The 23,358-nt window shown below is 39.5% G+C and overlaps 1 protein-coding gene across 2 annotated transcripts in view; it reads left to right on the forward strand.

The window, feature by feature from the left end:
* Window positions 1–11,618: 11,618 nt before the first annotated feature.
* The window catches only part of LOC125238573 (cuticlin-4), a 98,218-nt gene continuing 86,478 nt past the window's right edge, over window positions 11,619–23,358 (forward strand). For both annotated transcript variants that reach the window (XM_048145913.1, XM_048145912.1), the window contains exon 1: window positions 11,619–11,912. The gene's annotated coding sequence lies outside the window, so the exon portion shown is untranslated. The remainder of the gene's footprint in view (window positions 11,913–23,358) is intronic.

Raw genomic sequence — 23,358 nt, forward strand, 5'->3', positions numbered from 1 at the left:
GTAGAAAACTGTAGACCCCATTTTAAATTTGTAGACCTGTGTAGACCCGAGTGTAAATTTGTAGATCTGTGTAGACCTGTGTAGACCTGTGTAGACCTGTGTAGACCTTAGTGTAGACCCGGGTTCAGCTAGCAATAGTACTATTTCTGTCACTTAAGTCGCTCAACAGAAGCAGTACCAGTACGTCTAATACTCGCCATGGTGGAAAGTAAAACCTGACAAAAATTGCATACAAAGGTCAAGGGTCTACAGTAAAGAGTTCTGCAAAACAGGAGTTACGGAATTTCTAAAGGGTAGGGTCAGCAACGCGCAAGTAACACCTCTGTAGTTGCAAGCGTCCATATGCTACGGTGACTGCTTACCATCAGGCGGACCGTATGCTTCTATGCGGTGATGTGGTATAAAAAATACAACTCTGATTGACAAATTTTGAAGTGAGAACAGAACAACTAAAAAAGTGCTAAAGTAAAAACCTGAAAGAAAAAAAAAACATTTTTGCGTTCTTATTTTTTAGCACGTCGTTCATGAATTAAAAAAAATTGTGACGTTCTCAGTAAAAGGTACCGTATTGTTACCATAAGGGCAAAATTAGCTCGTATCATTATACCAATAGAGCGTTCTTTATGGTACCTTTTGCTTAAGGCCGGCAACAGACAGTCTTAATTTTCATAATCTTAAAAAAAGATTTGTATGACAGATCTGTCAGTGTCAGTTTGAACTGTCATTTTGCATACAATTTTTTTTTAAGATTATGAATTTTTAAGACTGTGGCAAGCCTAAGAATGACAAAATTTTCAAGGACTTGATTTTACACAGATTTTTAAGTCATGTCGCTTTTACATTTATTATGTTTAAGATATTTATAATATTTTGTTGAAAGTCCTAAATTAGGATTGGGCTATGTGGTCCCATTATTGTTTTTAGTTGTAGGTTTTTACATTATTTATTTGTAGAATACTTTTTATTTTTATCATTTTTATGTTCATAAAATAAACCATTGGAAAATATCACTTGTTTTGTTTCAAACTTGTAAAATTACTATACCTATTTTATACAATAGACGATACTCGATTTTTCAACAATGAGTGTGATAACCGCCAGCTCATCATCATCATCATCGGCCTCAAAGTCTATAACAGACTATAGAACCAGTGTCAAGAGGGGCGACATCGTTTTTCATGACTATGTAAGCCAATACGGGAGCGACAAACACGACCACAACTCGGGCAGGTGAAGTGTGCACTCGACGAACACGTATCGCGCTGATGACGCTTGGCGCGCTAACTTGCGAGTGTCGCAAACCAAGAGTTGTCGTGGATTTTGCGTCCGTCGAATACCAGTTTGCGCCATTTGTCCCTGTCCTCGGCAAGCTTTTCCCATGTGTGGACCGGGATGCCAAATGCGTGCATGTCACGTTTGGTGCAATCTTTATAACGTAACATTGGCCGACCAACGTTCCTTTTGGCATCAGCTATGGCACCAAGCATGACACGCCGTGGCAAACGAGCAGGTTGCATTCGATGCACATGCCCCAGCCAGCGCAAGCGTCTCTGCTTTAGCAGCGCATAGAGGCTGGGCAGCTGAGCAATCTCAAGCACCCTCTCGTTCGTGACCTTGTCTTTCCAATTTATGCCCAAAATATTCCGGATGCAGCGCATGTGGAATGCGTTGAGTCGACGCTCGTGCTTGGCGTACGATATCCAAGTCTCAGCCCCGTACAAGAGTATGCTTAGGATGCAGGTTTGATAGACTATTGTCTTGGTTTTCCTTGTTAGGTGTTTATTTTGCCATACTCTTGTAGTCAACTTCCCAAACACCAGCCACACCCGTAACCGCTAACCAGCTACAGCCGTAAAAAAAAATTGAAAAAACAACCGACAGCGACATAGTAGACCGATTTTCATGAAACATGGCTAAGAACACTCCCAACTAACTTAGCTTTCAGACAAAAAAAACTAAATCTAAATCGGTTCATCCTTTCGGGAGCTACGATACCACTGACAGACACACACACACAGACAGACAGACAGACACGTCAAACTTATAACACCCCGTCGTTTTTGTGTCGGGGGTTAAAAAAAAAAGAATAGTGCCACGATTTAGATAACAGTGTATAGACGATATCAAGCACAACATAATCATACTAACAGGTTGCCCGTACCTTCAGGGGGAACCTCGAATATAGAAATGTGTATCAATAGCGAGGGTCGTTGGTATAGCCTGAATATGACTGGGCTATGTAATGTAGAGGTGACATTTCAGTTTAGTATGAACAAAATAGTTCTTACGAAATTCCGCAACTTGGCGCGAAATTATATTTCTATTCCGATCAAAAGTTTCAATTTGATAAATAAAACTAGACAAAACGATAAGAAAATAGGCTATTTATGTAGTCTGGCTAATTTATAGGGGACAGCCAAAATATTTTTTTTAACTCACTTGAAACTTAACCCTTAAATGCATAGTGATGTATGTATGCATCATGCATTTGTATTAACAGCATGTAAAAATTCAAATTTGAATTAATCTTTGTCAAGGTCATGCATTTAAGGGTTAATCTCTACACCTAATAAGACAAAGTCGCCGCCGCGTCTGTGTGTGTGTGTGTGTGTTTTCTTGAGAAAGGTTTAGGTGTATAATTTGCTGAGATTTTGTTTGAATTGGTTGAAATATGATAATATTTGCTAATCAAGTCGGACAAAATTCCGCTGGCTGAGAGCCTTAATCGAAAATGCTGTCCAAACCGTTTGAGCTATCAAAACAATGGCGAAATTGTGTATCTCTCATAGATCTACAAAAATGTCCGCGATTGCATATGTCTATCTTTTACGGATAATTTACTATAAGCATTTTTATGATAACACCGTGCGTAGCCGGGCGGTCCGCTAGTTTAAAAAATGATATTCCAATACCTTATTCTCACCTAGGTACCTGAAGAACTAACTATGATACATGCTGCTCTCTAGTGTATAAATCCAGAACCTCTTAACTGACAAGACACCTAGATTACGAAACACTAGCGCCATCTCTGAGCCTCGCATGAAACTGCTACCTAACGTTGCACGAAAGACTTAAGACTTTTGTAGTTTTGTGGTGAACAAGTTTCAATGCTAGTTTGATTTTTAACCGTTAGATGGAACTATTGTTTATCGGGTAGGCAGAGCATATTAAACTTCTCAAGTTTCAGTGCCACTCTTGATAAAAATTAAGGGGTTGAAAGAAAACGAAACTGTGACATTGCAGTGACAGGTTGCCAGCCTCTCGCCTACGTCATAATTTAACCCATATCCCACAGTCGACTTCTACGACACCCACGGAGGGGGTGAAATCCTTTATTATTATTTATTTATTTGTCAGTTACAAATTCTCGGGACCATGGGATCCCGGGCTTTGCTTGGAAGGCGTGCGTGGGGCCGAAACCAACACGTAGAGTCCCTTTGTAAGTTGACAATTTACTCTAAATGTCATGTGACACCATATTTATTTAATAGGCTACTTGACCCTTTTTTAAAGTCTGTTTTATATATGATTAAGTACTGTCCAATGAACGAAAATAAAAAATGACTTAAAAACAGCAAAAAATATTTTTAAAATATACTTTTACGTAATCAGGCGAAAACTACATAGATTATCTGTGAATCAGGTCATTCTACTCACTCAAAAACAACATTTTCTGACTTTTTAAGTATAAAAGCATAAAGTTCAATATGTCAGTGATCGTTTTGACATGCAGTAAGGTTCGAATTCGATGACGTCACTACACTGCCTCCTATCCCATAAAAAAAAACATCGCTGACAGCGTTTTCGGTGGCCAAAATAAATAAAAAATACACACATTTTTAATCGAAAATACGTAGTCATCATACACTTTTAATACCCAAAATTAAACCTAAAATCTATAAATATTGTTTTTTTATGTCAAATACTACAGAAGACAATCATGCCAAATTCGATATGAGTCTAATAGCCTATTATGTATTACTCGTACAATCAAAGGTAACATAATTATAGTGTAAATAAAATATACAGTAATTACATTATAATCCATTAAAACAATTTATAATACTAAGTCATTCTAAATATACAAAATTACACAATAATACAAAATACAATTAACAATAATTAATACTTAAAAGCTAAGAAACACAATATCCAAAAACTAAACCATATACATCTCCCTACTATTCAGTCGTCGAACAGCCCCCCACGAGTCATTCCCGGCGCAAAAGTACCCAGCACACTCGCAGCGTTCCCCCGTTGAACTGCGATGGATAATCTTTGCACCAGAAATGACCCGGAGCGTGGATCAAGTCCCTTTGCACGCAACCGACTACCGAGCTCCCTTAGGAAGGACCGCGCCTCTGAGCACCAACACCCAGTGGTCTCCACCGCGAGAGGCACAAACAAATACCCGCTCAAGCACGCATACTTCTCTCGCTTTTTAAGGGCGGCTGATTCAGCTGCTGACCCCGCTAACCCCGCTGTGCGACCTAAGTGGGAAGCAGCAAAAGTGCTGACGCATGTAGCATCCCACAGCAAGCACTTCCCTTTCTCCCAGGGCACCAGGGTCATACCATCCGGCCTCTTGCCATCAGATCGGCTAAGACCCGGAGGCTCAAGCAAACATGGCACGTTAGCTGAAATCAACGCCCTGCGTATGATGTCATTCAGAGCGTGATGGCGTGGAAACCTCCCCGCACATCGACAACAACTCAAAGCGTGATGACCATTGCTCTCCACCATGGTGCCGCAAATGCATAAATGAGGTACACACACATCGCAGCCCAAACGGAGAGCAACCGCCACCCGCAATGAATCGTTGTCGAGGAGGGTCCCTATATGAGGGGAGGGAAGCGCCTGCAACCATGCTCCCGACTCCGGACTCGATCCCGCTAGGAGCCTAGCCCGGTCCGCTCCCACTGAGGGCTCCAGCAGGCCATCAAACACCCGCTTCACCCCAACGTCATCCCACAGCCGTTGAATACCCTGTCTCTCAGGCACAGGCGCACCCGGATTGAGAATCTTCCAAGCCTCCAAAGCATCGGCAGCGTAAGGTATGGTTACTCTGTTACTGTCTGTACCTAAGATTTGAGCGACCAGACCCACAACCCCACCCGCCGAAGCCAAGAACGCCGGAAGACTCACGTCCCGCACACGTCGAACACCCAGTCCACCACTTCGAATCGGTAATGACGCTTGATCCCACTGTACCGAGTTAAGGGCAACGTTAAGCAGGGACTCCACAGACTCCTTTATCACATTATCAAGAGAGTCCAATTGCTCAGGGAAGAGCCAAGCTGGAACGGTGCGCAAAAAATATGTGAGCCTGGGAACAGCAAAACAAAGCCGAAGCAGAGTCAGAGCAACGTGCGCCGACAGATACTTCAACCTGGATCTAGCAGATAGGATAAGCTGCCTTTGAACCTCGAATGCGCCAGGAACGGCCTCCTGGAAAATAGGGGAGCCTAGAAGTGTGAAGGTTTGAGCCGACAACTCCTTGAGGCCGGGAAGCAGGTCCTCGAAATCTGAGAAGGAGGATCGGGAACTGGCGTCGCAAGGGTAGAATTCGCACTTGCTCGTGTTTACCTCCAGACCCAATTCACGAAAACGTGGAAGTAGCGAGATTAAATCCTGCTTCACGTCCTCTGGTTTGCCACCCAGAGTGCCATCATCCAGATACCATACATTTAAGGGTGAACGAAGCCCAGATATCACCTTTTGTATACCTAGACTGAACACGAGAGGGCCAAGCGGATCACCCTGCTGCGCACCGACTTGTGAAAGAATAAGGGAATCGTTGTAAAATAAAAAGGAAGGGGAAGAGTATAATTGGAAGAGAAAAGGGTAAAGAGACGGCACCTTTTCCTGAACTTCCGACAGCAGAACATCCCGCTCTATAGAATTAAAAGCATTTTTGATGTCTAATTTTATAATGATGCTATCCACATTATTGGGATCTTCTGCAAATGCCCGTGTTGCGTGAATGGCGGCTTCGCAGCCCAATTTTGTACCGAACCCCAATTGGCAAGGTCGGAAATAAGAAGCTATCTCTTCCCTTACCGCACGACACGCGAGTTTGGCCGTCAAACGCCTAAAGGTGCTGCCGATCGCAATAGGTCTTATCCCCCCATCTTTTTTCGATAACGCACACAAAGAACCCCCATAAATATAAGGACATATCGCTAAATTTAATCGCCCACTGAGCAAAAAGTTGCATAATTTAGTTAAACTACCTAGTAGCCGAAAACCATTGTCCCCCGCAGAACCAGACGTTAGCTCCTTCAAATGCGCCGGGCGGATACCGTCCAAGCCAGCTGCCGAACTGCTACTGAAGGTGCTTAGAGCCTGAGCGACGTCTTCCGGTGTCACAGAACATACTGACACAGAGCCGTCAGGCGCCTGTGGCAATGTGAGCACCCTCGAGGGGGTTGGATGTTTAGATTGTAACGCTGCAAGTGTCTCCGGGCCCGTAGGCGCCACGCTATCGTCTGACATCAACACCCTCACCGCTCCTCGGAGATCACCCTCAAAAACCTTCGACTCAACAGTCTTAGTAAGTGAGGGCTGTGTTGTTATCCCAGTGCACGACTCACCATCACCCGCAGAGCCAGAGGCACCAAAAGAGTCGATATTACGCTTGACTTTTGTTGTCAGGTTACCACGGTCAGTAACTTCTGGGGTCCTGAAAGCAGAATAGGCAAACGACAACAACCCGTACCATTCAGTCGCACCATTCGTTTCTAGACACCGGTCTATGAGATCGCTCATTTTACCTGCTGCAAGGTTCCGTGCACCCCTAGGGATGTGCCGCAGAACCCGCACCGACTGTCTCAGGGCAGCCAGGCCACCCAAACCCGAAACGCTAGTATCAGCCGTGTGAGTTCCGCCTAACACAAACTGAGAATTGTGCTGCAAATCGGATAAGGGTCGGGGAGACACTGATCGGCGCACCTCTTTATGCTTCTTCCCTATGTGAACTTTGAGCCCGTGAACTGTAAATGTCTTTGAAGAATTCGGACAATGGGGACACACAGTTAACAAAGACTCAGCCATTTCTACTATATTGAATAAAATTATGATATATGTATATGGTTTAGTACACTGTCAAATTCAATTAAAAATTTAAAAAGAAAGAAAATAAGTTAACAAATCAAAGTAAAAAAAAAAAAAACATGTCAAACAATGAAAATACAGAATGTCATTATAAATTACAGCAGCTACAATTTTTTATAAGTATAAAATAAATTAATAAGAACTAGTATAATATTATATTCACATAAATATAAAACGAATCTCAAATTTAATCATGTCAAACATTAAAACAGTCAAAAATACTACAAAATATCCTCAGTACCATAACAAGAAAAATCACCGAAAGAGAAACAAAAGAAAATTAAACACAATTCAATTATCTTCGTAGGTACTAAAAAAAACATCCAAAAAATGTCAAAAAGATAAAAAAAAAAAACTAACATAATAAAAAAAAAAAAAAAGTTCTAGGAGTTTTTGGCAAATCGAGGTTTCGAACCGACGCCCTTACGACTAAGCAAGCGCTATAATCGTTGATCGCTGTACCCACTGCTCCACGCCGCCAATTACGTAGTCGACGAAAAGTTCAGATATGTTGTGCATGTAAATCTGATTTGCCAAACAAGAGGAGCCGGTAAATATATTATTTATTGGCCTACCCTCCACTAAGTTGGCACTCAGAAATATAACACGCACTATACACAAACACAAATATCACTTTCGCGTAAAGGTCGGTTATCTGCACCAGGAAGCTGGAATCTCGCATGCTCACGGCGATCCACACAAAATCGTAGTGGTGATTTTTTCTTGTTTCACTGTCGTGACATTGTTGTCTTGCGGACGTCCAAGCGGCTATCAAAACATAGGCTTTTAGGTCCCTGCTACCGGAAACCGACACGGGATAACATTTTCACTTGCTAGTTGCGTCGTAAATATTCCAAAATAATAGAAATTGAGGTGTTTTTCCAGCCAAAATAATTTATAACGACAATAATAAGCACAGCTGATCTTGACAGTGCGGGTGTTCTACCCTTCCGCGGGAGGAAAGCTTTGCCAGAGTAGTCACTATGAGATGACCAACTTAGCAACGGACATAATATTGACTACCCTGGCAAAGCAGTAGTCTTAGGTTCGAGTCATGTCGGAGGTGTAAACATTTTAATTTTTCCTTTAATTTAAAATTATGTAGTATCGCTTGCAGACTCTGTATAAAAATAAAAAGTAAGTCTAAAGCACGAGCCCAACTGGGGAAGTACCTCCGCCTTACAGAAGACCGCAGCCAAATAGCACTAGACCCTACTCATAGTGTTGTGTTCCTGCCGGCGAGTAAGGCTGCCAGAGCTCAACGAGGGTGCGGTGTGCTAGTGACGGAAGGATCTACAGAACTAATTTGTTCCGTTTGGTTCCGTCTATTGTCCTTAGAGTCGTCGGCAACCCGAACCCTCCTTGCAACTTAACACAGCAAAAGGGAGTGTACAAGCTTCTAATAGGTTGGCAACACGTATGTGACATTCCTTGAGTTCAGACGTTCATTTTTTACGGTGACCGCTTTCCATCAGGCGAACCGAATGCTTGTTTGCCACCGACGTAGTATAAAAAAAAATTTTTACTTTTTCTTCATCTACACCCACGCCTTTTTACTACCCCGCCCCTCCCTCCCAATTAAATAATACCTTAAAAGCTCGTACCAAACACTTAACAGCCATAATGCAACTCGCATAAAGGCGGCCATACACGGGCGCAGGACTCCGCAAAAAACCCGTTAGTGCAGGTTTTAAATATCCTTCTGACATCACGGAGGGCTAGCATGATGCTGCCTTTATTTATTTTAAGATTATTGCACAATATACAGTATGTAAACCAACGAAAACCATTTACTGAAGCCTGTTAATATTTAAGTTACACAGAGCAACTTTTACTATGGGACCAACACCCAAAACGCGAAATAAAAATTTACTCTCCCATAGGAAATACTTACTATAAAATAAAACTACCTATGAAACTGTCAGAAGATATTTCGGGGTTGATCCCATAGTAAAAGTTTCTCAGTATCACCTGGACATTTACGGGTTACAGTAAATGGTTTTCGTTAGTTTACATACTGTATAATTTACTCCTATGTACCATTCATTCATTCATCCTCCTTGCGTTAGCCCGGCATTTTCCACGGCTTATGGGAGCCTGGGTCCGCTTTGACGATTAATCCCAATATTTGGCGCACTAGTTTTTTTACGAAAGCGACTGCCATCTGATCTTCCAACCCGAAGGGTAACTAGATCTTATTGGAATTAGTCCGGTTTCCTCACGATGTTTTCCTTCACCAAAAAGCGACTGGCAAATATCAAATGACATTTCACACATAAATTTTACTCGTATGTACCTAAATAAATAAATAAGTAAATATTATAGGAACATATTACCCACAAACACTGTTTATTTATTTTCGCAACTGCAAAATAATTAGTCTAATAGAAAATGTCAAGGTCATACGGATTTTTTATTCGTGATTTTGGGATTCACCTGCATATAAAACTAGTTTGTATACAGGTGCCGTTTGCCGTGAAAGAAGGAGAAACAAACAGACACACACTTTCCCATTTATAATATTAGTACGGATTACCCAAAATTATTTGCACAGTCCCGTAAATAAATGAAGATGGTCAAACTGACACAATTATGTTTGATACCGCACTTGTTAGGTAATGAGCTAATTACGCAATTATGTCAAACATTGTAAAACATTGTACGATACATGTACACACAAAAGCAAAAATATTGAAAATGTAATTACCCCATTGGTCACTTTTTTAATATTCGTCACATAAAGCTGTGAACCCCTATGTCACTCCCTTCAACTATCTCCACTTAAAAGATCACGTCAATTCGTCGCTCCGTTTTGCCGTGAAAGAAGGACAAACAAACAGACACACACTTTCCCATTTATAATATTAGTATGGATTACCCAAAAAATATTTGCACAGTCCCGTAAATAAATGAAGATGGTCAAACTGACACAATTATGTTTGATACTGCACTTGTTAGGTAATGAGCTAATTACGCAATTATGTCAAACATTGTAAAACATTGTACGATACATGTACACACAAAAGAAAAAATATTGTTAATTTAATTATCCCATTGGTCACTTTTAAGGGTTCCGTAATCAACTAGGAACCCTTATAGTTTCGCCATGTCTGTCTGTCCGTCCGTCCGTCCGTCCGCGGATAATCTCAGTAACCGTAAGCACTAGAAAGCTGAAATTTGGTACCAATATGTATATCAATCACGCCAACAAAGTGCAAAAATAAAAAATAGAAATAAATGTTTTATTAGGGTACCCCCCCTACACGTAAAGTGGGGGCTGATATTTTTTTTCATTCCAACCCCAACGTGTGATATATTGTTGGATAGGTATTTAAAAATGAATAAAGGTTTACTAAGATTGTTTTTTGATAATATTAATATTTTCGGAAATAATCGCTCCTAAAGGAAAAAAGTGCGTCCCCCCCCCCTCTTACTTTTGAACCATATGTTTAAAAAATATGAAAAAAATCACAAAAGTAGAACTTTATAAAGACTTTCTAGGAAAATTGTTTTGAACTTGATAGGTTCAGTAGTTTTTGAGAAAAATACGAAAAACTACGGATCCCTACACTGAGCGTGGCCCGACACGCTCTTGGCCGGTTTTTTAATATTCGTCACATAAAGCTGTCAACCCAAACACCCAAGGTCCAAACAGGAAGGAAAGAGACACCATGCTAGCCCGCTCGCAGTAAAGGCGAGTCGTAAGAATCGTTCACCGCCGCTGCCTTCGATAGATGGCGCCTGCAGTGTTGCCAGCTTTAGGGAAATTACGTGAAATTCCGGGGGAAAAAATCAGTTCTTGAATAACAATGCCACATAAAATTAAAATGAGATATACATTAAAAAATTACAATTACCTTTAATTTAAATTTTACATAGTTACTCCCTTATTCATAAACGTACTAAGTTATCAAGCCGATAAAGTTCGTTTGTCCTTTTCTATCAAGCCAATACATCGGAAAGGGACAAACGAACTTTATGGGCTTGATAACTTTAACTCTATGTGACAATTCTGTTAAACTGGCTCAGTTTTTGTGTGATATCTGGCGAAACGTCCCAGTTTGTCTCTTTCTTACTTGTATCTTTGTATTAAATAATCTGTCAATGACAATTTTTTTTATTAAATTAGATTGTTTATTAAATTCCTATGGCTATATTTCTTTTATATGGGCATATAAATATGGCAATGAAGATGAATACTTAAAGATCCTGAATATTTGAAATTATTTACTGAATGAAAAAAAAAATATTTTCAAACATATATCAAGCTTACATATAATGTAAATCCTATTGTTAGAGTACTTGCTATCTAGAGATATTTCGACTTTTTAGATATCACTAACCTTAACAAGCCAATCATTCTATTTAGATACCCTTTCTACTTCATCTAATAGACAGATGGAGAACAATAAGAACTACACACTCTACCACCATACGACCAAATACGATTAAATTTCCCCCACAATTTTACCCCGCCTCTGGCAACACCGACTCTCACGCACAGTATCACCCCGACAACCGATCGCGCGGCCGCGATGCCCATCGCAACGAAACCCGACAACGAAACGCTTTTAAAACTAAACTAAAACAACCAAAATCGAACGCGCGAATTCCAGAATACTCCCCAAATTCAAATTTAGAATTTATACTTTTTAAATCGCGCGAGAATAAAAGCATATGGCCAGTCCAAGGATGTAAACTTTTTTTGTTATGACCAAGTGAATTGAAATGTGGATCTTATGTGTATAGTGTAAAGTTCAGTTTTAAAGTGTTTAAGGATTAAAATAAGTTTTTAAAAGGTAAGTTGACCTTTGGAGTATTTTAATGGGCTTATTGGTATTAATTGTCTGTGGTTGATTTTTTTTAAGATGGCGAGATAGAATTGTTTTGACAGACCCTTGAGCACAAAGGTGTTTTAAGGCTTTGTTAATGTTTTGATGCGTTTAATAGAGATTGTGAGTCAAAATTGATTCAGAAACTGGCTTATTCGGAACTAAATTAATATTGGTAGTTTATTTATTTGGTAATTTTAACTCTTTCATTACACAATATATATATTTGGGGTTTTGATCGTACCTATAGAAGGATCTATAAAGGAAAATAAGTGTGGTTTTCCGCTACTAAAGGGTCCTTCCTTATGTTTCAAGGTCTTCAGGTCCTTTTCATTACCATAAGGACTCTTTTTCACATGAAGTACCTATCTATAATAAGGAACCTTTTGACGTGGGTAGACACAAATGTCTAAAGTGCATATATTTTGTGCAACGACAAGAAAAAATAAAAAATACTCAAAACTTTAAAAACGTTTTGACTTTATATTCTTATGTTTGCAAGGTGCATAAATATAATAATTATACCTCTAAGTATATTTTAAATGCATTTAACGACGTAGAGTACTGAAGTAATAAAGTAAGAAATATGTAGAGACCATAAATTATAGCAGGAAGAATGTAGAGCCATATTTATAGCGTGGGCTCACACTTTATGAGTATTATGAAGTTTTACAGGTACATACATTTAACATTCTTTTGGAGTAGAGACTATTATGTAGACTTGTAAAGCTCATTGATAAATTCAGAAACTATAGAGCTTATTTCGATATTAAGTTACTACCAAGCTAAATTCGAATTTCAACATACTTTTTTTAAATATACACGATATACGATACGATTTGGTTCGAATACGGCGGTATCGAAAACACTTTTGACATATCCAATCCATATCGTAGATAAATGTAATATTTCGCGAATTTTAAACTTTGAATCGAGCCGAAAGATGCTGAAGAAAGAAGCTGTGATAAAGCGGATATTTGACAGAGGATAAATAATTCTATTGGTTGTTGGACTTAAACCGGCTTAGTGCGTTTTCACATTATCCGATCCGATATCGGATGTCGGACCGATATCCCATACATTACAGACGCCATCTTGGATTTTTTCTATTGAAATACGTCCGACATCCGATATCGGATCGGATAATGTGAAAACGGCCTTATAATCTGTAGTTATTATTTGTCTTTTGTCATAAAACTAACTGCAAACCATTAAAATTTCTAATAATTATTCTAAATTATTCTACTAAATCTTGATATTATAGTAACTTGATACTTATATAATAGCACTTTTATATCTTATGTGAGGTCAACTGTCAGATAATAGTTTAAATTGTCTAAAACAATGTATATTATTCAGTTAATATTTCCGCCGGTTTAAGAATTACCAACAATAATACTTATCAACTTATCACATTATGTTGGTTACGTAACCGCAACCGCATACACTACACCACACATAGATGGCGCCACAAAACAATGTCTAGCAGTTTCGATTTTTGCAGATGTCACTTTTGACATAAAATTATGGCTCAAAAAAGACACTTAACGCCAATCTACAAATAATCGATGGCAACAAGGCATTTTTTGTAGCGCCATCTATGTGTGGTGTAGTGTATGTGCGTTCTTAGGCGGTCGCATTTTAATGTATGGGGTGGTATGATCTTCTTATATTTAATCTATTTCTGCATGTACCAAAAGAAATAACTATATTGCGGGTTGAATTGTGGCGTAGGCGAGAGGCTGGCAACCTCACTGCAATGTCACAGTTTCGGTTTCTTTCAACCCCTTATTTGCCAAGAGTGGCACTGAAGCTTTAGTAGTTTCATGTGCTCTGCCTACCCCTTTATGGGATACAGGCGTGATTGTAAGTTGTATGTATGTATATTGCGGGTATGTATAAAACCTATAATCTGTACAAGCCGTAGTCACAAACGAGTCAAGGCTCCGCCCACAGAGTTACGTCATAGACGGAACTATAGTCGCCTTCACTGAGATAGATAGGTATCTGAGAAATAGGTGATTGTCCACTAGGATTTGTATGTATGTATGTATAAGCTTTATTGTACATAAAGGAAACAAAAGAGACACAGTTACAGAGTCAGTAATATACGATGTAGGCGGACTTATCCCTTAATGGGATCTCTTCCAGTCAACCTTTGAGGAAATGAGTAGAAGCGAATTAACGATGAGTGACCAATTTAAAAATGTACAACCACTAAAAGAATTAAATGCAAAATTTTGTATACACATGGTTACAAATATATACATATACAATTACATTAATACACCAATATATACATATATAATAATAAATAAACAAATACTCATAAAATATATATTTATATTGGTACTTATTAGACCAAAAAGTATATGGATATTAATTCGAACCACAAAGCAAGACGACAATTTAAAGAATAGATAAAAATTAAAGAAAAAGAAAAAGAGAAAACAAAAAAACAAAAAAAAACAATCCGATTAAAAAAAAAATAAGTGTCGGAAAGCCATAGTTTTTTAAGGTTATTCTTGAGTGTTGCTACAGACTTGTGGTCTTAACTCAGTTATAAAACTAGGAGTTCATTCATGTAAACATTTGTTTGGCCACTGTGATAGAATCGTCTTATGCGGAGGTTTTTTATTTTTTTATACTACGTCGGTGGCAAACAAGCATACGGCCCGCCTGATGTAAAGCGGTCACCGTAACATATGGACGCCTGCAACTCAAACAGTGTCACATGCGCGTTGCCACCCCATTAGAAACTTGTACATTCCCTTTTGCTGTGTTAAGTACACAGCAAAAAGGAGTGTACAAGTTCTAAGGAGGGTTCGGGTTGCCGACGACTCAAAGGACAATAGACGCAACAAGTTAGTTCCGTAAGTCCTCCCGTAATCAGCACCTCACCCTCGTTGAGCTCTGGCAGCCTTACTCACCGGCAGGAACACAACACTATGAGTAGGGTCTAGTGCTATTTGGCTGCGGTCTTCTGTAAGGCGGAGGTACTACCCCAGTTGGGCTCTGTTGTTGGGAGGTCGGCGGAGAGAGCTATTTTTTTATATCAATTTGACATAATTTGACATGTCTGACAGCATATTTTTGTAGTAGGAAATGTTTTTCTATAGTGGTAGGAAAATGGCTCACCTGCGCCAACCTCTGGCCCCGTAGCCGAATGGCATTTCTCCGACGCCAAACGAAAGCGATACGCCGCTGGCTCTGTCGCGCCAATACGCAAGCGCGATAGAGATAGATATATACTAGCGCTTCGTTTCGTGAGCGTTTCGTGAGCGATTGTGCCATTCGGCTAGCCACCCTGGTCCTAAAGAAACCTCTGGTCTGGTCTTCTTAGACAGTCTCGCCGGTGCTAATGTTATTTTGAGTGTCTAAATAAACTTAATTAAGGAAATTAAGTGTGATGAAAAGGATAGTGATAACTTTATCTGATAGATATATTTATCTGGCGATTGAAAAACCGGTCCTAAATATAATTATTTAAGTATTCTAAAAATCACAAACATGTGATACTAAAGCAACACAACTTAACAAATCTGATACAAACACACAAACTCCACCTACCTTGTGAAGCGACCTTCGTGAGATCACCGCGAATGAATAGACTCACCTTCATAGCTTCATAATAATTATACGCGTAGATCTATACGTCTTATGGCTATGTTTTGTTGTGTAGATTATTGGCATGACGTGATTAAATCCGGTGTATGACTATGGCCAAAGACATAATATATGTAACTCCATAATCCATATAGACAGCTAAAGTCTAAGAAAAAAACGTACCTCAAAACCATGCAGAAAATAGTACGGTGACCTAGATGGCGATACACCTTTGGAGGACGCTCGGCTAGATGGCGCTAATATTAATACTTGACATTTTATAACATATCAAGCTAAGAATATGGACCAAATTGTCAAAACTGAGGTTCAAAAGTTTTAAGCTTGTGTCGAGAGATGGCAGTCTATGCACTGTGATTACACATTTTACTTTGACAGTAACTCTCTATAATACTCGATCTTCTTTGCTATGGCAGAGAATGTTGATATAAGAGTAGTAGTGATATTATTAAAAAAAAATTTCAACATTTTATTAAAGAAAATACCACGTCGGTGGCAAACAGGCATACAGTCCGCCTGAAGTAAAGCGGTCACCGTAACCTACGGACGCCTGCATCACAAGGAGTGTCATAAGCACTAATTAACAAAATAGTTCGAAACGAATAGATAATTTATCGCTGGCCCACACTGTTAGTGCGTTTTCACATTATCCGATCCGATATCTGATGTAGGAAGAGTTTCAAAGGAAAAAATCAAAGAAAAAATCAAAGATGGCGGCGTAAATACATGGGATATCGGTCCGACATCGGATCGGATAACGTGAAAATGCACTTATTCAGTAAACATGCAAACGTACAATTGTGCATTAAAACCGAAATAAATTCATTAAAACAGAGGGCGCTACGAGTCCTAGTATAGATTATTCATATGAGAGATAATTTCGACCTCAGCAACTGTGACCTGGGTGGCCGAGCGGATAAACAGGCATTTGCCGCGATTGCAGAGTACGCTAGTTCGATTCCAGCCTCAGGCACTGGAGACCTTGGTCACTTTTTATTTCATATATGTGTAATTTATTTTGGTTTTAATTTATATATATAGTAGTGTGACTACTTTAAGATAGCATAAGTTGAAATAATCTCAATCCATACTTAAAAAAACCTCTTTATTTACATGAACATATTTACATAATTATATAAGAAACTAAGACTTGTAGTGATACTACATACATTTTATATGAAAATTAACCTCAATATCACCATCGGTTTTCGATGCCGTTTTTTTCCACAGAAAACATACACCGAAGCTTAACGCCCATATAAAATCGTGGCTTACCTTCTGAACTCCTAATTTTGCATTCCTTTAGGCCATATAAAAGCCCTGAACTTTAGATATGCCGCGATATAAACACTAGGCTAAGTCAAACTTCTAGGACTTGGTACACAGTAATTACAAAACAGAACTAGACTTTGCGTACACCAAAATCTTTCTTTTTTAACGTAGAATTTAGTAAATCCGATCACATCCCACATCCTTCGGTATTTCCAAAAAAGTAATTAGATATTGGTTACTTGAAATAGGTTAGAGAATGTACGGTAGAAATAAGTCAGAATTTGACAAATAGAAAAAGTTGGTGCGTTTCGTTTCACGTAGTTCGGAGGGGAGACACAAATAGAAAAAGGTCAAAGATTTGTTAAGAATTGCTATTAAATCCCGTGTGGTAATAACTATTATTAAATAGTATAAATAATGTCGATACGGTTTGAAGTTTAATTTATTCAAGGTTTTTTAATAGGATTGAGTCTGATATGGAGAGCGGACCGAACAAACGGAACGCAGATTTTCGTGGGTCGGTTCAGCTGACGGTTTTGACAGATGAGCACAGGATCGAATACGGGAACACGCGCGCTCCGTTGATTAATTTCTGATCCGGTCCCCGCCGCCGCCGCAGGCGGCTGATTGCGCCTTGACATGCTGCCAGGCGTAGTTCTTGTGTTGGTAAACTAAGAAAACGTATATCGCGTGTGAAGTGTGCGTGCGTGCAGTGTGTTGAAAGCCCGCGAGGCTCCCGAGTCCCCACCGTAGAGTACAGCTGACGGGACGTGGGCTGTATGCCGAGCGCTGCCGTAACGGTAGCGCCGGCGACCTCAAGGTGCTTTACACGTCCCCCCCCATCATTCGCCGGCGTCGTCTGACCGGCGCCTTTGGCGCGGGCGCGTCAACGATGCGCTGATAGCGCTGGCGTCCTTCTCCGCAAGCTACAGCTCCCGGACCCGGGCTGTGAGTCGCGCGGCGCCTGTTCCGCCGCCGGCCAAGCTAAGGACTTCACGGGTCACACTCGCGACCTGAACTACAGTGAGCTCGTCGCCCTCGGTTTTGCTTAGCTGAGTAAAACTTGACGGGCAAAGCTCTGCCACCGACGTTCCGCCCGTACCCTGACGGTACCGGCGCTGCAAACGACGAGACCACGAGTTCGTGAGTGCACAAACATTTTCCCCCCGTTTTCTTTGGCCAAAGATACGCGTAGTCGTCTATCGTACAACACCGCGCGTGTAGACCATAAGCGGCTAGACCTTAAGTTTAGCCGCTTATGGTCTACACGCGCGGTGTTGTACGATAGACGACTACGCGTATCCCTAGTTCCCCTATAGGGGTTATAGGGGAAGTTGCTACAAGGTGTAAGCTCGAATTAGTTGCAAATATTTTGGTAATTTTTTTTTTGGGTAAAGTTAAAAACCCACATTTTTTTAAAAGGGATCCATACTTCCTTGGCCATAGTTGCCAAGATTTTTTTAGTGTTCATAGAACACACTTTTTATGTGATCACATACTAATTTTGACAACACAAGTCAAAAAATTTTTTTTTGGAACGTTCCCATTAAAACCAATTTCTTACATAACTGTACACCTTAAGCGCTTAGGGTAGTACAAAGTCATGGACTAAAGCTCAATACTTTGGGAGAAAAAACGAATACTAAGTTTTTTTTCTCAATATATTGCAAGCCTCAAGGCAAAACTTAACTATTTGAACTAGAAGTGTGAGATATGAATAAGCCTCCACTATCTAAATAATTTAAAGTTGTAAATAACAAGTAATAAATAGTTACCAAGTTATTTTAAAATACTAGGACTGTAGGTTTAAGCATGTATATAATACAGCATGCTAGATGTTAAAATAGAATATAGTCGTATTGAAATAATGAATGAATATGGTGAACTTACAACAAGTGACTCTAGTCAAAGTACTTGGCACTTAAATGTTGTACAGCCATATAAGTTTAAGATATCTTGTATTAAGTACACTATAATTAATTATAGTCATAGTAATTAAACTATTTAATTAAAAAAAATCTTTAACGAACTATAGATAAAACCTTAGGTTAAAATTTCAGAAACCATAGTGGGACGCCACTATGATTTCAAACACTTAGAATAGGAAACTATACTAGTTAAGAAATTAGCTATAAAACGTAGAAATAGGAATTATAGTCCAAGCGACAATAGTAAGTAGCATAAGTGCATGATAATTATTCAAAGAAAAAATAATTGTTGATTGGATCTATATTCCTTATTTTTTTCACGGTTGCCCCGGCTGTTTCGGTCGAGTGGTACTCTCCCTTTTTGCCGAGAAGGGGGATACTGTAGTGATACTACATACATTTTATATGAAAATTAACCTCAATATCACCATCGGTTTTCGATGCCGTTTTTTTCCACAGAAAACATACACCGAAGCTTAATGCCCATATAAAATCGTGGCTTACCTTCTGAACTCCTAATTTTGCATTCATTTAGGCCATATAGAAGCCCTGAACTTTAGATATGCCGCGATATAAACACTAGGCTAAGTCAAACTTCTAGGACTTGGTACACAGTAATTACAAAACAGAACTAGACTTTGCGCACACCAAAATGTTCCTTTTGTAACGTAGAATTTAGTAAATCCGATCACATCCCATATCTTTTGGTATTTCCAAAAAAGTAATTAGATATTGGTTACATGAAATAGGTTAGAGAATGTACGGTAGAAATAAGTCAGAATTTGACAAATAGAAAAAGTTGGTGCGTTTCGTTTCACGTAGTTCGGAGGGGAGACACAAATAGAAAAAGGTCAAAGATTTGTTAAGAATTGCTATTAAATCCCGTGTGGTGATAACTATTATTAAATAGTATAAATAATGTCGATACGGTTTGAAGTTTAATTTATTCAAGGTTTTTTAATAGGATTGAGTCTGATATGGAGAGCGGACCGAACAAACGGAACGCAGATTTTCGTGGGTTGGTTCAGTTGACAGTTTTGACAGATGAGCACAGGATCGAATACGGGAACACGCGCGCTCCGTTAATTAATTTCTGATCCGGTCCCCGCCGCCGCCGCAGGCGGCTGATTGCGCCTTGACATGCTGCCAGGCGTAGTCCTTGTGTTGGTAAACTAAGAAAACGTATATCGAGTGTAAAGTGAGCGTGCGTGCAGTGTGTTGAAAGCCCGCGCGGCTTCCGAGTCTCCACCGTAGAGTACAGCTGGCGGGGGCGTGGGCTGTATGCCGAGCGCTGCTGTAAGGTAGCGCCGGCGACCTCGAGGTGTTTCACACGTCCCCCCCCCATCATTTGCCGGCGTCGTCTGACCGGCGCCTTTGGCGCGGGCGCGTCAACGATGCGCTGATAGCGCTGGCGTCTTTCTCCGCAAGCTACAGCTCCCGGACCCGGGCTGTGAGTCGCGCGGCGCCTGTCCCGCCGCCGACCAAGCTAAGGACTTCACGGGTCACACTCGCGACCTGAACTACAGCGAGCTCGTCGCCCACCGCCACCACCGACGTTCCGCCCGTACCCTGACGGTACCGGCGCTGCAAACGACGAGACCACGAGTTCGTGAGTGCACAAACATTTTCCCCTCGTTTTCTTTGGCCAAAGATACGCGTAGTCGTCTATCGTACAACACCGCGCGCGTAGACCATAAGCGGCTAGACTTTAAGTTTAACCGGCCTTGAGCCCATGTAATCGGCCTCTAGATTTTTAGTCCCGATAAATTATATTTGCATGAATTGATATTTTGGCATTATTATTCACATCAACCCTATGAAACCCACAGTGTTAGATTAATATAGCAAGAGGACCTTGTACTACAAAAGTCCGAAGCCTTACCAGAGTTCATCCCGGCACACTTTTCATATAACACCCATTTTATTCATCACAATACATTTTACAAAATAATAATCAAATACCATTCTATATACTACAATATCCCTAGTTCCTAGTTGTAGCGCGTTTCTTTAGGTTTTTAGTTCCGCTAAATATTATTTGCACGTATTGACATCTTTGGCTCTATTATTTACCTCCACCCTATGAAATCTGCAGCGGGCCCCAATCCCATTCACTACAATATGGCGCCCGAAACAATTTAATACTTTATTACCCTGTGGATTTCATAGTGTATTATTTCTTAAAAATTTAAATTTAATAAATTTGAAATTTTGTGGGCCACATTTTTTACCTGAATCTTAATCAGTCACTAAATATGACAATAGAATAAATTTATTAATTAATTTGTGAGTCCACTTGTAACAGGCTAGCAAGTTTATTTATTATTATAATTTTTTAGGCTGCGCTATGAATGAATAGCATAGCACCAGCCACTTATTATTTCTCACTCTCACTTTAAGAGTGCATTTATATTTTGTTTCACATTTTCTGTAATCACAGAAGTGTCATTGATTTATTTATTGCTAGACCTGACTCAGGTGGACCCACGTCTTTGGCAACATGTCGGACGTCGAAGACTATCAAGAAGTAAATACAAGAGACAATAAGTCTCCGATCCCCTCATATGTCAACACGCGACCGCGGGGTCCTGCTCATGCAGAAGCCCACCCGCCCGGCCCATCCACATCAGACAATCCTCAACCCTCAATGCCCACATTGGGGGCACCTGAACTTGTTCGCCGAGCAAACCTGGATTTGACAGGGAAGTTTTCTACTCCCATTAGAGATATTAGGGAAAATAATGAACGCATTGTTCACGTCTTAAAAGAGGACCATCTGCGGTCCTGGTACTTAAAGCTTTCAGGTGACTCGGACGTCTCTGATTTTTTGTCACGGATTGACAACTATAGGCGGAGTCGACATACACTCCTACCTAGCTATTATTGAATAGTATTGTAATTAATATTGTAACGAGGTATACCTACACCATTTTGTTGAAAAAAGGTCGTGAGCTATTGACGAATGGCATGCATTCCATTAGATGCATTCCAAATTCGTTACATGACCTGAAGTTGCTACAAGGTGTAAGCTCGAATTAGTTACAAATATTATTATTTGGGTAAAGTTATTATAAAAACCCACATTTTTTTAAAAGGGATCCATACTTCCTTGGCCATAGTTGCCAAGATTCTTTTTAGTGTTCATAGAACACACTTTTTATGTGATCACATACTAATTTTGACAACACAAGTCAAAAAAAATTTTTTTTTGGAACGTTCCCATTAAAACCAATTTCTTACATAACTGTACACCTTAAGCGCTTAGGGTAGTACAAAGTCATGGACTAAAACTCAATACTTTGGGAGAAAAAACGAATACTAAGTTTTTTTTCTCAATATATTGCAAGCCTCAAGGCAAAACTTAACTATTTGAACTAGAAGTGTGAGATATGAATAAGCCTCCACTATCTAAGTAATTTAGAGTTGTAAATAACAAGTAACAAATAGTTACCAAGTTATTTTAAAATACTAGGACAGTAGGTCTAAGCATGTATATAATACAGCATGCTAGATGGTAAAATAGAATATAGTCGTATTGAAATAATTAATGAATATGGTGAACTCACAACAAGTGACTCTAGTCAAAGTACTTGGCACTTAAATGTTGTACAGCCATAGAAGCTTAAGGTAGCTTGTATTAAGTAGGTATGCTATAAGTAATTATAGTCATAGTAATTAAACTATTTAATTAAAAAAAAATCTTTAACGAACTATAGATAAAACCTTAGGTTACAATTCCAGAAACCATAGTGGGACGCCACTATGATTTCAAACACTTAGAATAGGAAACAATACTAGTTAAGAAATTAGCTATAAAACGTAGAAATAGGAATTATAGTCCAAGCGACAATAGTAAGTAACATAAGTGCATAATAATTATTTAAAAAAAAAATGTTGATTGGATCTATATCTCTTATTTTTTTTCACGGTTACCCCGGCTGTTTCGGTCGAGTGGTACTCTCCCTTTTTGCCGAGAAGGGGGATACTGTAGTGATACTACATACATTTTATATGAAAATTAACCTCAATATCACCATCGGTTTTCGATGCCGTTTTTTTCCACAGAAAACATACACCGAAGCTTAACGCCCATATAAAATCGTGGCTTACCTTCTGAACTCCTAATTTTGCATTCCTTTAGGCCATATAAAAGCCCTGAACTTTAGATATGCCGCGATATAAACACTAGGCTAAGTCAAACTTCTAGGACTTGGTACACAGTAATTACAAAACAGAACTAGACTTTGCGTACACCAAAATCTTTCTTTTTTAACGTAGAATTTAGTAAATCCGATCACATCCCACATCCTTCGGTATTTCCAAAAAAGTAATTAGATATTGGTTACTTGAAATAGGTTAGAGAATGTACGGTAGAAATAAGTCAGAATTTGACAAATAGAAAAAGTTGGTGCGTTTCGTTTCACGTAGTTCGGAGGGGAGACACAAATAGAAAAAGGTCAAAGATTTGTTAAGAATTGCTATTAAATCCCGTGTGGTAATAACTATTATTAAATAGTATAAATAATGTCGATACGGTTTGAAGTTTAATTTATTCAAGGTTTTTTAATAGGATTGAGTCTGATATTGAG

This window comes from Leguminivora glycinivorella, chromosome 24 (genome assembly GCF_023078275.1).
Source record: "Leguminivora glycinivorella isolate SPB_JAAS2020 chromosome 24, LegGlyc_1.1, whole genome shotgun sequence".
NCBI lineage: Eukaryota > Metazoa > Arthropoda > Insecta > Lepidoptera > Tortricidae > Leguminivora > Leguminivora glycinivorella.